This window comes from Oncorhynchus tshawytscha, linkage group LG10 (genome assembly GCF_018296145.1).
Source record: "Oncorhynchus tshawytscha isolate Ot180627B linkage group LG10, Otsh_v2.0, whole genome shotgun sequence".
Lineage (NCBI taxonomy): Eukaryota > Metazoa > Chordata > Actinopteri > Salmoniformes > Salmonidae > Oncorhynchus > Oncorhynchus tshawytscha.
Window position 1 is genome coordinate 14,036,954 of NC_056438.1, and position 16,679 is coordinate 14,053,632.

The following is a 16,679-nucleotide window of genomic DNA, read 5'->3' on the forward strand; positions in this document are numbered from 1 at the left end:
TGAATGGAACAACATACTGTATTTAGAGTGAATGGAACAACATACTGTATTTAGAGTGAATGGAACAACATACTGTATTTAGAGTGAATGGAACAACATACTGTATTTAGAGTGAATGGAACAACATACTGTATTTAGAGTGAATGGAACAACATACTGTATTTAGAGTGAATGGAACAACATACTGTATTTAGAGTGAATGGAACAACATACTGTATTTAGAGTGAATGGAACAACATACTGTATTTAGAGTGAATGGAACAACATACTGTATTTAGAGTGAATGGAACAACATACTGTATTTAGAGAATGGAACAACATATGGAATGGAACAACATACTGTATTTAGAGTGAATGGAACAACATACTGTATTTAGAGTGAATGGAACAACATACTGTATTTAGAGTGAATGGAACAACATACTGTATTTAGAGTGAATGGAACAACATACTGTATTTAGAGTGGATGGAACAACATACTGTATTTAGATGAATGGAACAACATACTGTATTTAGAGTGAATGGAACAACATACTGTATTTAGAGTGAATGGAACAACATACTGTATTTAGAGTGAATGGAACAACATACTGTATTTAGAGTGAATGGAACAACATACTGTATTTAGAATGGAACAACATACTGTATTTTATGGAACAACATACTGTATTTAGATGGAACAACATACTGTATTTAGAGTGAATGGAACAACATACTGTATTTAGAGTGAATGGAACAACATACTGTATTTAGAGTGAATGGAACAACATACTGTATTTAGAGTGAATGGAACAACATACTGTATTTAGAGTGGATGGAACAACATACTGTATTTAGTGAATGGAACAACATACTGTATTTAGAGTGAATGGAACAACATACTGTATTTAGAGTGAATGGAACAACATACTGTATTTAGAGTGAATGGAACAACATACTGTATTTAGAGTGAATGGAACAACATACTGTATTTAGAGTGAATGGAACAACATACTGTATTTAGAGTGAATGGAACAACATACTGTATTTAGAGTGAATGGAACAACATACTGTATTTAGAGTGGATGGAACAACATACTGTATTTAGAGTGAATGGAACAACATACTGTATTTAGAGTGGATGGAACAACATACTGTATTTAGAGTGAATGGAACAACATACTGTATTTAGAGTGGATGGAACAACATACTGTATTTAGAGTGGATGGAACAACATACTGTATTTAGAGTGAATGGAACAACATACTGTATTTAGAGTGGATGGAACAACATACTGTATTTAGAGTGAATGGAACAACATACTGTATTTAGAGTGAATGGAACAACATACTGTATTTGAATGGAACAACATACTGTATTTAGAGTGAATGGAACAACATACTGTATTTAGAGTGAATGGAACAACATACTGTATTTAGAGTGAATGGAACAACATACTGTATTTAGAGTGGATGGAACAACATACTGTATTTAGAGTGGATGGAACAACATACTGTATTTAGAGAATGGAACAACATACTGTATGAATGGAACAACATACTGTATTTAGAGTGAATGGAACAACATACTGTATTTAGAGTGAATGGAACAACATACTGTATTTAGAGTGAATGGAACAACATACTGTATTTAGAGTGGATGGAACAACATACTGTATTTAGAGTGAATGGAAGAACATACTGTATTTAGAGTGAATGGAAGAACATACTGTATTTAGAGTGAATGGAAGAACATACTGTATTTAGAGTGGATGGAACAACATACTGTATTTAGAGTGAATGGAACAACATACTGTATTTAGAGTGGATGGAAGAACATACTGTATTTAGAGTGAATGGAACAACATACTGTATTTAGAGTGAATGGAACAACATACTGTATTTAGAGTGAATGGAACAACATACTGTATTTTGGATGGAAGAACATACTGTATTTAGAATGGAACAACATACTGTATTTAGAGTGAATGGAACAACATACTGTATTTAGAGTGAATGGAAGAACATACTGTATTTAGAGTGAATGGAACAACATACTGTATTTAGAGTGAATGGAACAACATACTGTATTTAGAGTGAATGGAACAACATACTGTATTTAGAGTGAATGGAAGAACATACTGTATTTAGAGTGAATGGAAGAACATACTGTATTTAGAGTGAATGGAAGAACATACTGTATTTAGAGTGAATGGAACATACAACATACTGTATTTATTGAATGGAACAACATACTGTATTTAGAGTGAATGGGAACAACAACATACTGTATTTTGGAACAACATACTGTATTTAGAGTGAATGGAAGAACATACTGTATTTAGAGTGAATGGAAGAACATACTGTATTTAGAGTGAATGGAAGAACATACTGTATTTAGAGTGAATGGAAGAACATACTGTATTTAGAGTGAATGGAAGAACATACTGTATTTAGAGTGAATGGAAGAACATACTGTATTTAGAGTGAATGGAACAACATACTGTATTTAGAGTGAATGGAAGAGGAGATGAATCTCACAGTGTTGTGAGTGGAGATTTTCATTTGCATGTGCTGGGTTGTGATTACATAGAGACATGATGTTTTCCAAATGGGGGTTTGAGACCCACTAGTGGATCATATCTGATGCATATGAAGGTTTAAAATGGTTCGGATCATCTGTAGAGCCACAACACCAATATAAAACACTTCTAATCTAATCACGTCCGTTCTCTCTGTAGGTGAACGGTGAGCGTGTGGCTCTTCCTCTCAGTCCTAGAGGCGGCCTGACCATCACGATAAACTCGAAGAACGTCCAGCTGGTCGCCGACTTCGGCATGACCGTACGCTTCGACGGCAAGCAGCACGGAGGTGAGAGACGAGAAAGGGATGGCACCAGTTAGTCAGTCACTCCTCCCTCCCTCACTCACTCACTCCCTCACTCACTCACTCACTCACTCCCTCACCCACTCACTCACTCACTCACTCACTCACTCCCTCACTCACTCACTCACTCACTCACTCACTCACTCACTCACTCACTCACCCACTCACTCACTCACTCACTCTGACTCCCTCACTCACTCACCCACTCACTCCCTCCCTCACTCACTCACTCACTCACTCACTCACCCACTCACTCACTCACTCACTCACCCCCACTCACTCCCTCACTCACTCACTCACTCACTCACTCACTCACTCACTCACTCACCCACTCACTCACTCACTCACTCACTCACCCACTCACTCCCTCCCTCCCTCCCTCCCTCCCTCCCTCCCTCACTCACTCACTCACTCACTCACTCACTCACTCCCTCACTCCTCACTCATTCATTCCCTCCCTCCCTCCCTCACTCATTCATTCCCTCCACTTCCTCCCTCCCTCCCTCCCTCCCCTCCCTCCCTCCCTCCCTCCCTCCCTCCCCCTCCCTCCCTCCCTCCCTCCCTCCCTCCCTCCCTCCCTCCCTCCCTCTTTAACAGAGGTGATCCTACCCAGTACGTACAGAGACAGGGTGAGGGGTCTGTGTGGGAACTATGATGGGGTCTCCAGGAATGAGTACATGAAACCAGATGGAACCGTGACGCGGAACCTTGAAGAGTTTGGAAGTAGCTGGAGGGTGACTGATAGGCAGGGGGCGGAGCTAGTGACATCAGAACTCCCCAAGATGGTGCACCTGCACAGGTGAGAGGGGATCACTGGATTATATATAAACATAATGGAATCACATTTCCATCATTAGCTTATTTGTTGGTTAATTAATTCATACATTCATAATCTACTGTATTTATAAACACAGCCAACAGTGTGTTTAGATGATTGAGTGTACATACAGTGCATTCGGAAAGTATTCAGACCCCTTAACTTTTTCTACTTTTTGTTAAGTTACAGCCTTATTCTAAAATTGATTAAATATTTTTTCCCCTCATCAATCTAAACACAATACCCCATAGTGACAAAGCAAAAACAGGGTTTTGGCAATGTTTGCAATTTTATAAAAATGTTTAAACTGAAATATCAGTTCATACCTCAACCTCTCCTCCACCTCTTCACCCTCCCTAGGCGTGATGTGGAGACCGACCCAGAGACAGGCTTTGAGACAGCAGGTTGTACTGACGCTCAGCTGGCTGAGTTCAAGGGTATTAAACAGTGTGGAGCCGTATCAGACCCTACAGGACACTTCGCTGCCTGCCATGCATCACTACTCCCCTACAGCTTCCAGGAGTGAGTAGAGACAGAGAGACAGAGACACAGAGAGACAGAGAGATGGAGAGACAGAGAGGGAGAGACAGAGAGAGGGAGAGACAGAGAGAGGGAGAGAGAGACAGAGAGAGACAGAGAGACAGAGACAGAGAGACAGAGACAGAGAGACAGAGAGATAGAGAGACAGAGAGACAGAGAGACAGAGAGACAGAGAGACAGAGAGATAGAGAGACAGAGAGACAGAGAGACAGAGAGAGGGAGAGAGAAGTTGTTTGTGTGTGTGTGTTGGGGGGGCTCGGTTTCAGGTACACACAAGTCACAAGTTTGACCCTGTTTATCAAGAGTGTATAGATGTATCTGAAGTATATTGTGGACTCAACGTCTCGTGCGTGTTCTTCCAGGGACTGTTTGTTTGACCTGTGTGCGGATCAGGAAACCGACTCGCTGCGTTGTGACAGTTATGAGGTGTACGCCCTGGCCTGCCAAGAGGCTGGAGTCAAACTGGGCAACTGGAGACAACAGCTGGGCTGTGGTAAGATATACAGACAGACAGACAGACACACAAATGCACACATTTACACGCAAACATGCAGACACACACTCACTTGTTCCCTTCCCCCTCCTGCTCTCTCACCTCTCTCTCCCTTCCCTCTCTCTCCCCTCTCTCTCACCTTCCCTCTCACCTTCCCTCTCTCTCACCTTCCCTCTCTCTCCGCTCTCTCTCCCCTTCCCTCTCTCTCCCCTCTCTCTCCCCTTCCCTCTCTCTCCCCCTCTCTCTCACCTTCCCTCTCTCTCCCCTCTCTCTCACCTTCCCTCTCTCTCACCTTCCCTCTCTCTCCCCTCCCTCTCACCTTCCCTCTCTCTCCCCTCTCTCTCACCTTCCCTATCTCTCCCCTCTCTCTCACCTTCCCTCTCTCTCCCCTCTCTCTCACCTTCCCTCTCTCTCCCCTCCCTCTCACCTTCCCTCTCTCTCCCCTCTCTCTCCCCTTCCCTCTCTCTCCCCTCTCTCTCACCTCCCTCTCTCTCCCCTCTCTCACCTTCCCTCTCACCTTCCCTCTCTCTCCCCTCTCTCACCTTCCCTCTCTCTCCCCTCTCTCTCCCTTCCCTCTCTCTCCCCTCTCTCTCCCCCTCTCTCTCACCTTCCCTCTCTCTCCCCTCTCTCTCCCTTCCCTATCTCTCCCCTCTCTCTCACCTTCCCTCTCTCTCCCTCTCTCTCACCTTCCCTCTCTCTCCCCTCCCTCTCACCTTCCCTCTCTCTCCCCTCTCTCTCCCCTTCCCTCTCTCTCCCCTCTCTCTCACCTCCCTCTCTCTCCCCTCTCTCACCTTCCCTCTCTCTCCCCTCTCTCTCCCTTCCTTCTCTCTCCCCTTTCTCTCCCCTCTCTCTCCCCATTCCAGTCCTGAGCTGTGTAGCCAACAGTGCCTACTCTGAGTGTATGACCCCTTGCCCTTCCTCCTGCGCTGATCTGGCCGCGCCCTCCGAGTGTGACTTCACTGCCTGTGTTGAGGGGTGCCAGTGTTCCCCAGGATTCACCATGAGCGGAGGCATCTGTGTTCCCTACAGCGAGTGTGGCTGCACCTACCTGGATAGATACTACCCTGTGAGTTAATATATTCAAATAGAGTAGAATATAGTAAACATGCAGTAAAACTTAGTACAGAAGGATACAGCGAGTGTGGTTACACCTACCTGGACCAGTACTTCCTGGTGGGGTCATTAAGCAATAAGGCCTGAGGAAGTGTGGTATATGGCCATTATACCACAGCTAAGGGCTGTTCTTAGGCATGGTGTAATGCGGATTGCCTGCATACAGCCATTAGCCGTGGTATAATGGCCACATACCACAAACCCCCCTTGGTGCCTTATTGCTATTATAAACCGGTTACCAACGTCATTAGAAAAGTTAAAAGTTATGTTTTGTCATAGCCATGGTCTACAGTCTGATATACCTCGGCTTTCAGCCAGTCAGTATTCAGGCCTCAAACCACCCGGTTTATAATATACAATAAGAGATCAATACTGTAGTGCAGTCAGTTGTTGAGATGAGACACAAAATCTGATGACTAAAGTGAATTTAAGAACTGGTGTTGAGACAGGATTGTATGATGTATAACTGTCTCTTTTCCCCTCCTTTTCTCTCTCTCTCTCCCCCCATATTGACCTCTTTCCCTCCATTCCTCCATGCCTCCATCCCTCCATTCCCTTCCTCCCCAGCTTAAAGAGAGGTTTGTGACAGAGGACTGTGCCCTGTCCTGTGAGAGTACGCCCTCGGGCGCCGTGTGCCAACCTAAAGGCTGTTATGACACACACGTCTGTACTATCTTCAACTTCACACGTGACTGCTACAAAAGTAAGTGTGTTGCTACTGATCATGCGTTCGTGCCCAAGTAGTTACAATAAGAACAACGTGAGTGTGCAAAATGAACTGCAATCCCTTCGATAGCAGACTTACCCCTCCATGTTCTCTCTCTCCCCCCTCTCGCTCTCGGTCTCTCTCTCTCTCCCTCTCTCTGTTCCCCTCCCCATCCCCTCCCTCTCTCCCCCTCTCCCTCTCTCTCTTTGTCCCCTCCTCTATATCTCCCCTCCCCCTTCTCAGAGACCCCGTGTCTGAGTGACCCCTGTCTGAACAACGGTATATGCTCTGAGATTACAGTATATTTATTCAGCTGTCAGTGTCCAGAGGGTTTCGAGGGCAACCTGTGTGAGATTGAGAAGACGGATACCAGCGGAGGCCTGGGTACGTGACTGACTGGAGCTAATACTATATTCTACTGTACTTTACTGTACTGTATTATACTGTACTATACTCAGTGGTGTAAAGTATTTAAGTAAAAAATACTTTAAAGTACTACTTAAGTCGTTTTTTGGGGTATCTGTACTTTACTATTTATACTTTTACTTTACCATATTTCCAAAGAAAATAATATACTTTCTACTCCATACATTTTCCCTGACACCTAAAAGTACTCGTTACATTTTGAATTCTTAGCATGACAGGAAAATCGTCCAATTCACACACTTATCAAGAGAACATCCCTGGTCATCCCTACTGCCTCTGATCTGGAGGATAATGTCTGAGTGTTCGAGTGTGTCCCTGGCCATCCATACATTTTAAAAACAAGAAAATGGTGCCATCTGTTTTGCTTAATATAAGGAATTTGAAATGATTTATACTTTTATTTTTACTTTGATACTTAAATATATTTCAGCAATTACGTTTTCTTTTGATACTTTCTATTAAGGTATCTATACTTTTACGCAAGTATGACAATGGGTACTTTTTCCACCACTGACTATACTGTACTATACAACACTCTACTATACAGTACTATAATGTACTCTACTATACAGTAAATCAAATCAAATCAAATCCAATTTTATTTGTCACATACACATGGTTAGCAGATGTTAATGCGAGTGTAGCGAAATGCTTGTGCAGTACTCTACTATACTGTGATCTCCTATACAGTACTATACTGTACTCTCCTATACTGTACTATACTATACTGTACTCTACTATACTGTACTATACTATACTCTACTATACTGTACTCCCCTATACTGTACTATAGTATACTGTACTATACTGTACTCTACGGTACTGTACTCTCCTATACTGTACTGTACTATACTGCACTATACTGTACTCTCCTATACTGTACTCTCCTATACTGTACTATACTGTACTCTACTATACTGTACTATGCTGTACTCTACTATACTGTAGTCTCTTATACTGTACTCTACTATACTATACTGTACTATACTGTACTCTACGATACTGTACTCTCCTATACTGTACTGTACTATACTGTACTATACTGTACCCTCCTATACTGTACTCTCCTATACTGTACTATACTGTACTCTACTATACTGTACTATGCTGTACTCTACTATACTGTAGTCTCTTATACTGTACTCTACTATACTATACTGTACTATACTATACTATGCGGTACTATACTATACTGTACTATACTGTATTCCACTATACTGCACTATACTATACTGTACTATACTGTACTATACTATACTGTACTATACTGTATTCTACTATACTGTGCCATACTGTACTATACTATACTATACTGTACTATACTGTACTACACTGTACTCTACTATACTGTACTATACTATACTGTACTATACTGTATTCTACTATACTGTACTATACTGTACTATACTATGCTGCACTATGCTAGCATATACTATACTGTACTATACTACACTGTACTATACTGTATTCTACTATACTGTACTATACTATACTGTACTCCACTATACTGTACTATACTATACTGTACTATAATGTATTCTACTATACTGTACGATACTATAATATACTATACTGTACTATACTATACTGTACTGTGCTCTACTGTACTATACTATACTGTACTATACTGTACTGTACTATACTGTACTATACTGTACTCTACTATACTGTACTATACTGTACTATGCTATACTGTACTATACTGTACTGTACTATATTATACTGTACTCCACCATACTGTACTATACTGTACTATACTATACTGCACTATACTGTACTCTCCCATACTATACTATACTGTACTATACTATACTGTATTATACTGTACTCTCCTATACCATACAATACTGTACTATACTATACTGTACTATACTGTGCTATACTATACTGTACTATACTGTACTCTACTATACTGTACTATACTATACTGTACTATAATGTACTATACTGTACTCCACTGTACTGTACTATACTATACTATACTGTACTCTACTGTACTTTGCTCTACTATACTGTACTATACTGTACTCTACTATACTGTACTCTACTATACTGTACTATACTATACTGTACTATACTGTACTCCCCTGTACTATACTATACTGTACTCTCCTATACTATACTGCACTATACTATACTGTACTGTACTCTACTATACTGTACTATACCATACTATACTGTACTATACTATACTGTACTGTACTGCACTGTACTATACTGTACTCGACTATACTGTACTCTACTGTACTGGACTCTACTATACTGTACTATACTGTACTCTACTGTACTCTACTGCACTCTACTATACTGTACTATACTGTACTGTACTATACTGTACTCTCCTATACTATACTGCACTATACTATACTGTACTGTACTCTACTATACTATACTATACTGTACTATACTGTACTGTACTGTACTATACTGTACTCTACTATACTACACTATACTGTACTCTACTGTACTGTACTCTACTATACTGTACTATACTGTACTCTACTGTACTCTACTATACTGTACTATACTGTACTCTACTATACTGTACTATACTGTACTCTACTATACTGTACTATACCGTACTCTACTATACTGTACTGTACTATACTATACCATACTGTGCTATACTATACTGTACTATACTGTACTCCCCTATACTATACTATACTGCACTATACTATACGATAATGTACTGTACTGTACTGTACTCTACTATACTGTACTATACTATACCATACTATACTGTACTATACTATACTATACTATACTGTACTGTACTATACTGTACTGTACTATACTGTACTCTACTATACTGTACTCTACTGTACTGTACTCTACTATACTGTACTCTAGTGTACTCTACTGTACTCTACTATACTGTACTCTACTATACTGTACTATACTGTGCTATACTGTACCCTACTATACTGTACTATACTGTACTCTACTATACTATACTATACTGTACTGTATTCTACTATACTCTACTATACTGCACTATACTGTACTATACTGTACTCTACTATACTGTACTATACTGTACTCTACTATACTGTACTATACTGTACTGTACTATACTGTACTATACTATACTATACTATACTATACTGTGCTATACTATACTGTACTATACTGTACTCTCCTATACTATACTATACTATACTGCACTATACTATACGATACTGTACTGTACTCTACTATACTGTACTATACTATACTATGCTGTACTATACTATACTGTACTATACTGTACTCTACTGTACTGTACTCTACTATACTGCACTATACTGTACTCTACTATACTGTACTGTACTATACTCTACTATACTGTACTATACTATACTATACTATACTGTGCTGTATTCTACTATACTCTACTATACTGCACTATACTGTACTATACTGCACTCTGCTATACTGTACTATACTGTGCTCTACTGTACTGTACTATACTATACTGTATTCTACTATACTCTACTATACTGTACTGTACTCTATTATGTTAATACTTGTTGAGACATATAGCGTTGTTGCAACTGTCTTCTTCTTCATTGTCCCCCAGATAAGAACACGATCATATTCATCGCAGTCCTGGTGCCTCTGGGAATCATCATCATAGCACTGATCTGTGTGTTATGCTACAAATGCTGTAGAAAGTAAGTACTGTTCAACAACCACTAAAACACAATATCGGTCTGATTATCTCAGCCCTGAGTCCTATCTACACAGTCAACATGAAATAACCAAAGATCGAATTGATCTTAATCCTGACAGTTGATTTTATTCATCAGTATATAATACAGAAAAAGCCTTGTTAGTACAGTATATTTTTTCACTGTGAATGGACGGTAACTCTAAACCGTCTTGTGTTTACAGGAACAAAGAAAATAAGTATTATTGTGACAGCACAGATTCAAGTAAGTGCCTGTCTCTATCTTGCTTAAAAAGTATATATATTTTTACTTTCACTTGCATTCATTTTTAACCTGCTTAGCTACTATTATAGTAATATTATACTTCTTAGCTCATATTATCCCAGTAAAACCAGACCAAGGATTTAGATGGGGAGGATTAGGTGAACATAAAATAGAATAAATAGAACAGATATTCCCTGTTCAGGCCTAGGATGCTATAATGGGTGAACTGGTGGCCATTTTGACTGAGTAAATTATTTCAAGTCGATTATTTTGACACAGAACATGGGAAGCCAGCGAAAGAGAAAAGCAGGAGAAAAACACCTGTCCCACCTATTCAGCTGATTTATTGCAGAGGCAAGTGAAACTTGTGTTGATGTGTTATAATTATATAACTTTAAACCCACTGAAATGATACATACAAGTTTTGTCATTTAGTAGACGCTCTTATCCAGAGAAACTTACAGAGAAACATTTGATTACTTTTCTCGTACTGGTCCTCCGTGGGAATCGAACCCACATCTCTGGCGTTGCAAGCTACGAACTGAGCCACACGGGACCATACTAACCTTAACCTAACCCTTGTTCCTAAATTTAAACCTTTATTCATTTTCACCCCTATGCCTAAACTTAAAGAGGCATGAAAACAACCTAGTTCTTTTTTTTAAACCTCCCGTTTCAGACTCGACGTGGCTCATACATGATAATAAACCACCTGCTGTCCTCTCCCAGCGGAAAAAGGCACAGAGTCCTTACATTCTAACCTGGCATCATTTAGTGGAGGAGATACACAAGGGCACTCTGAAGCGAGTGGGATTGCCTGTGTCCATGCGCTAACCATTAGTCATTTTTATAACAGTGAAAATACATTGAATACATCGATCAAACCATGCATCGTAAGTTTGACAAAACATTTTAAATTAGAGAATAGACCTCTGTAGTTGGTTAATTTCTCTTTCAATCGGCTGCATTTCTCTGGAAACCAAGCAGAAAATGACTATTGGCATATACATTACCATTACATAATTTCCACGTGGGTGAGGATATTGAAAAAGTAATCTAAGCCTATTGGATGATAATTTGTTTTTAACCAGGACAGAAGAATTTAGAACGGACTTTTTCCGACATAACATAGGTACAGCAGGTCCCCTTATTGTATGGGACACTTTTAAATGTTCCTTTTCAAGGCCATTCAATTCAATACTCATCTTTAAAACAAAAGCAATTTAGGTCCAAATAATTCATATTAACAAAGGAAGTAGAGGGACTGACAGTACAGTTAGATAGCAATAAAAACTGTACCATAGAGGCACAGCATACATTAGAGGAAAAACACAAATACATAGAGGAACTTATTCAAGAAAGATCAAGTGTAATATATTATACAAATAAAGCAAACTGGATGGAATATGGGAGAAAATGCACCAAATATTTTTTAAATCTTCAACATAGAAATACTATCGAAAATAATTTACTGCAAACTCCCAACTGGCACACTTGAGGCGTCATTACAGACCCGGGTTCGAGCCCAGGCTGTGTCACAGTGTGACCGGGACACCCATGAGGCGGCGCACAATTGGCCCAACATTGTCTGTGTTAGGGGAGGGTTTGATTCACTAGACAATATTTTGAAAGAGGAAGCAAGCATCAGCATCAGTCTCCTCCACCTCCAACAACCAAAGCTAATTGTAAGGATTTTTCCCCCTAATAATAATGTGAAATGAACAGCTGTGCAGAAAGACTCATGTGAAGCCATAATTACAGAGGAGGAACTTACTCAGATACTCAACAAGGTCTGATTTCATCATTACTGAAACAGGACCCAAGTGGTAAATAAAGACTTAGTCCATTTTTTTAAATCTAGCAAAATGCATAGCCGGAATAGAATGAAAAAGCTATTGTTGGATATTATTCAGCATAATCAGACAGTTTTTTTTACATGGACGATACATTGGAGATAATATAAGACACTGGAAACAAACACTATGAAACATCTGGGAAACCAGGCATTGTATTCATAGCTGACTTTGAAAAGGCTTTTGATAAAGTACGACTGGAATTTATATATAAATGCCTGGAATATTTCAATTTTGGAGAATCTTTAATACAATTGATTAAAGTTATGTCTAGTAACCCTAGTTGTAAAATAGTAAATAACAACCAAAATAATAAACTACAACCAAATTATGATAACTATATTTAAGCAATAAGGCCAGAGAAGGTGTGGTATATGGCCAATATACCATAGCAAAGGGCTGTTCTTCGGCACGAGTGCCTGGGCAGAGCCCTTAGCCGTGGTTTGTTGGCCATATACCACAAACCCCCAAGGTGCCTTATTGCTATTATAAACTGGTTACCAAAGTAATTCGAGCAGTAAAAATAAATGTTACGTCATACCAATGGTATACGGTCTGATATACCACAGCTGTCAGCCAATCAGCATTCAGGGGCTCGAACCATCCCAGTTTGTAATGCGTATTGGATCACACAAAAAATACAACTTTTACATTACCGTGTACTTTACCAACAAAATGGTCTGATGGTAAAGTGGACGTACTCGGTATTCATATCCCTAAAGAAATAAAGGATATCGCTACAATACATTTTTATAGAAAGTTAGCAAAAATAGATAAAATCTTGCTACCGTGGAAAGGTAAATACCCCCTATTTGTGGAAAAATCACCCCGTTGAACTCTTTAGTCATGTCCCAGTTTCCCCTGGTAAACTCTTTAGTCATATCCCAGTTTACCCTGACTAACTCCTTAGTTACATCCCAGATTACCTTTTTTCTTCTGGTCTTGCCTACACCTAGCATCTTGTTTAAAAAAAAATGATATCAGCAATAAAATATTGTATTTTATTTGGAACGGCAAGACAGACGAAATTGAACTGGCCAATTTAGATAATGACCGTGAATTCAGAGGGCAGAAATGATTAAATATTAAACCATTAGACGTCTCACTAAAGGCTTCAGTCATTTATTTATTGATTTATTATTTATTTATTTTCACCTTCATTTAACCAGGTAGGCCAGTTGAGAAGAAGCTCTCATTTGCAACTGCGACCTGGCCAAGAAAAAGCAAAGCAGTGCGACAAAAACAACAAGGAGTTAGACATGACATAAACAAACATACAGTCAATAACACAATAGAAAAATATATATACAGTGTGTGTAAATGTAGTAAGATTAGGGAGGTAAGGCAATAAATAGGCCATAGTGGTGAAATAATTACAATTTAGCATTAACACTAGATAGATATTTACAGATGGGCTGTGTACAGGTGCATTGATACAAAGGTTATACTTAAATCTGAACTGGTTCTCTAGCAGATTAGTAAGAATGTCTCACCCCATGTTCAAGAATGGCCTTTTTCCCTTTATTCAGATTACAACCTCTTGCTTTTGGTTATTTGAAAATGAAATAATCCCCAAAATATCACTTTTTTAAAAACAAGACAGAAAATTGGTTGCAATTTCACTTTAATCCACCAGAAATGACAGAGCAAATATTACAACAAATATTATGCTTAAAAAATAAATAAAAAGTATAATCTTTGTAAATGATATCATAAATAGGACTGGTGGAGTTACGTCACACATGCAGCTAACAGACATACATTGATGGAAGCCACAATCTATCTGCAATATTAAAGCTGATCAGCACAGCATTGTGAGCCCAAGCATGTGCATGTCTTTGAACAGCTGCAGGGGTTCGAGAGCAATTACATGATAACGCTTTGTGCTTTCAGAACTACTGGATAAAAAATATACAACATTTATGGAGAGCCTCTTTAAGTTTTGTTCTGTGGGTCAAATATACAACATTTATGGAGAGCCTCTTTAAGTTTTGTTCTGTGGGTCAAATATACAACATTTATGGAGAGCCTCTTTAAGTTTTGTTCTGTGGGTCAAATATACAACATTTATGGAGAGCCTCTTTAAGTTTTGTTTTGTGGGTCAAATATACACTTTCTTAATTCAATGAATCGATGATCAGGAGGGAAATTGTGAAATCAATGCTACTTTTAAAAAGACGTGCTTCAGTTTACACTCTTGAAAAGGTATTCTTTCACTAGATTGCATGACAATTAGGTCGCCCTCTAGCTTTCCAAACTAATCCCCAGATCACCTTAGTGACCTGACTAGGAGAAACTCCTGGACCGAACTAATGTCATAAAAACAACAAATGAATAAACGTTGCACCTCTTCTTCCCCTCTCTCTCTCATCTCTCCTTTTCCTTCTCCCTGTCTCATCTCTCCTTTTCCTTCTCTCTCTCATCTCTCCTTTTCCTTCTCCCTGTCTCATCTCTCCTTTTCCTTCTCTCTCTCTCATCTCTCCTTTTCCTTCTCTCTCTCTCATCTCTCCTTTTCCTTCTCCCTGTCTCATCTCTCCTTTTCCTTCTCCCTGTCTCATTTCTCCTTTTCCTTCTCCCTGTCTCATCTCTCCTTTTCCTTCTCCCTGTCTCATTTCTCCTTTTCCTTCTCCCTGTCTCATTTCTCCTTTTCCTTCTCCCTGTCTCATCTCTCCTTTTCCTTCTCCCTGTCTCATCTCTCCTTTTCCTTCTCCCTGTCTCATTTCTCCTTTTCCTTCTCCCTGTCTCATCTCTCCTTTTCCTTCTCCCTGTCTCATCTCTCCTTTTCCTTCTCCCTGTCTCATTTCTCCTTTTCCTTCTCCCTGTCTCATCTCTCCTTTTCCTTCTCCCTGTCTCATTTCTCCTTTTCCTTCTCCCTGTCTCATCTCTCCTTTTCCTTCTCCCTGTCTCATTTCTCCTTTTCCTTCTCCCTGTCTCATCTCTCCTTTTCCTTCTCCCTGTCTCATTTCTCCTTTTCCTTCTCCCTCGCTCATAATTCTATCAATTGAATTTCTACTAGGCACCCAGTACAACATGCATCTTAAGGACAGCAACGTCAAATACGACAACTTCGGCAACAATGAGAAGAACGCAAGCAACAATGTGACTCCCATGTAGCTGGAGAGAGAGAACTCAAGAGTTCCATGTTTACTGGCAGATGAATGTACAGAGGTCACACACAAACACAAGCTAGACCCTAACAGTGGCATGATACTCAATAATAATACATGTCATTTAGCAGATGCGTGCATACAATTATACAACTTTTTTTTTTTTGCAAATGGGTGGCCCCAGGAATCAAACCCACTATCCTGGCATTGTAAGAGCCATGCTCTACCAACTGATCTACAGAGGACCACTCTGTAAATCCAGTAAAAGGCTGACAAGTTTACTTTAAAATGCATTTTAAAATCCACACAAATTCATAACAGTCCGTAACGTCAATGTTAAATATTTGTCCCGATATTATTTGTAGAATTTGTGAATATTGTCATTATATTACCTGCTTTTATTAACGTGTTCATGCTTTTGTTGTTGTAATTTGATCATGTGTGAAATATGAGATGTCAGAAAAGATCCAAGGAAAAGTGAAATTATTAAATGCCTAAAGTGCCTAAGATGTTATTGATTGAATTAAATTATGTTGCTGCAAGCATAAAATATTCTTTTTTTTTTTTTACAAACACACACACACACACACACACACACACACACACACACACACACACACGAACGGCATGTATACAAGCCCAATCCCTCCAATTGCCTTTCTTCATTCAGCAAGTGCATACTAGGAGTGACCAAAAACAAAACAAATTACAGAGCCCCTTTAGGGTCATGGTGGAAGGAAAAAAACAGCCAGGCTAATCCGTTCCTTTTGTTTTTGTATTAATTCCCCCCAAAAAATGTCTTAGTTCCCTCTGTTTTTATCCTTTCTTCCAATTTTTTTATTC

The 16,679-nt window shown here is 39.4% G+C and overlaps 1 pseudogene; it reads left to right on the top strand.

Annotated features, from left to right (window-relative positions):
* The window catches only part of LOC112259760, a 110,653-nt pseudogene extending 94,267 nt beyond the window's left edge, over window positions 1-16,386 (top strand).
* Window positions 16,387-16,679: the final 293 nt, after the last annotated feature.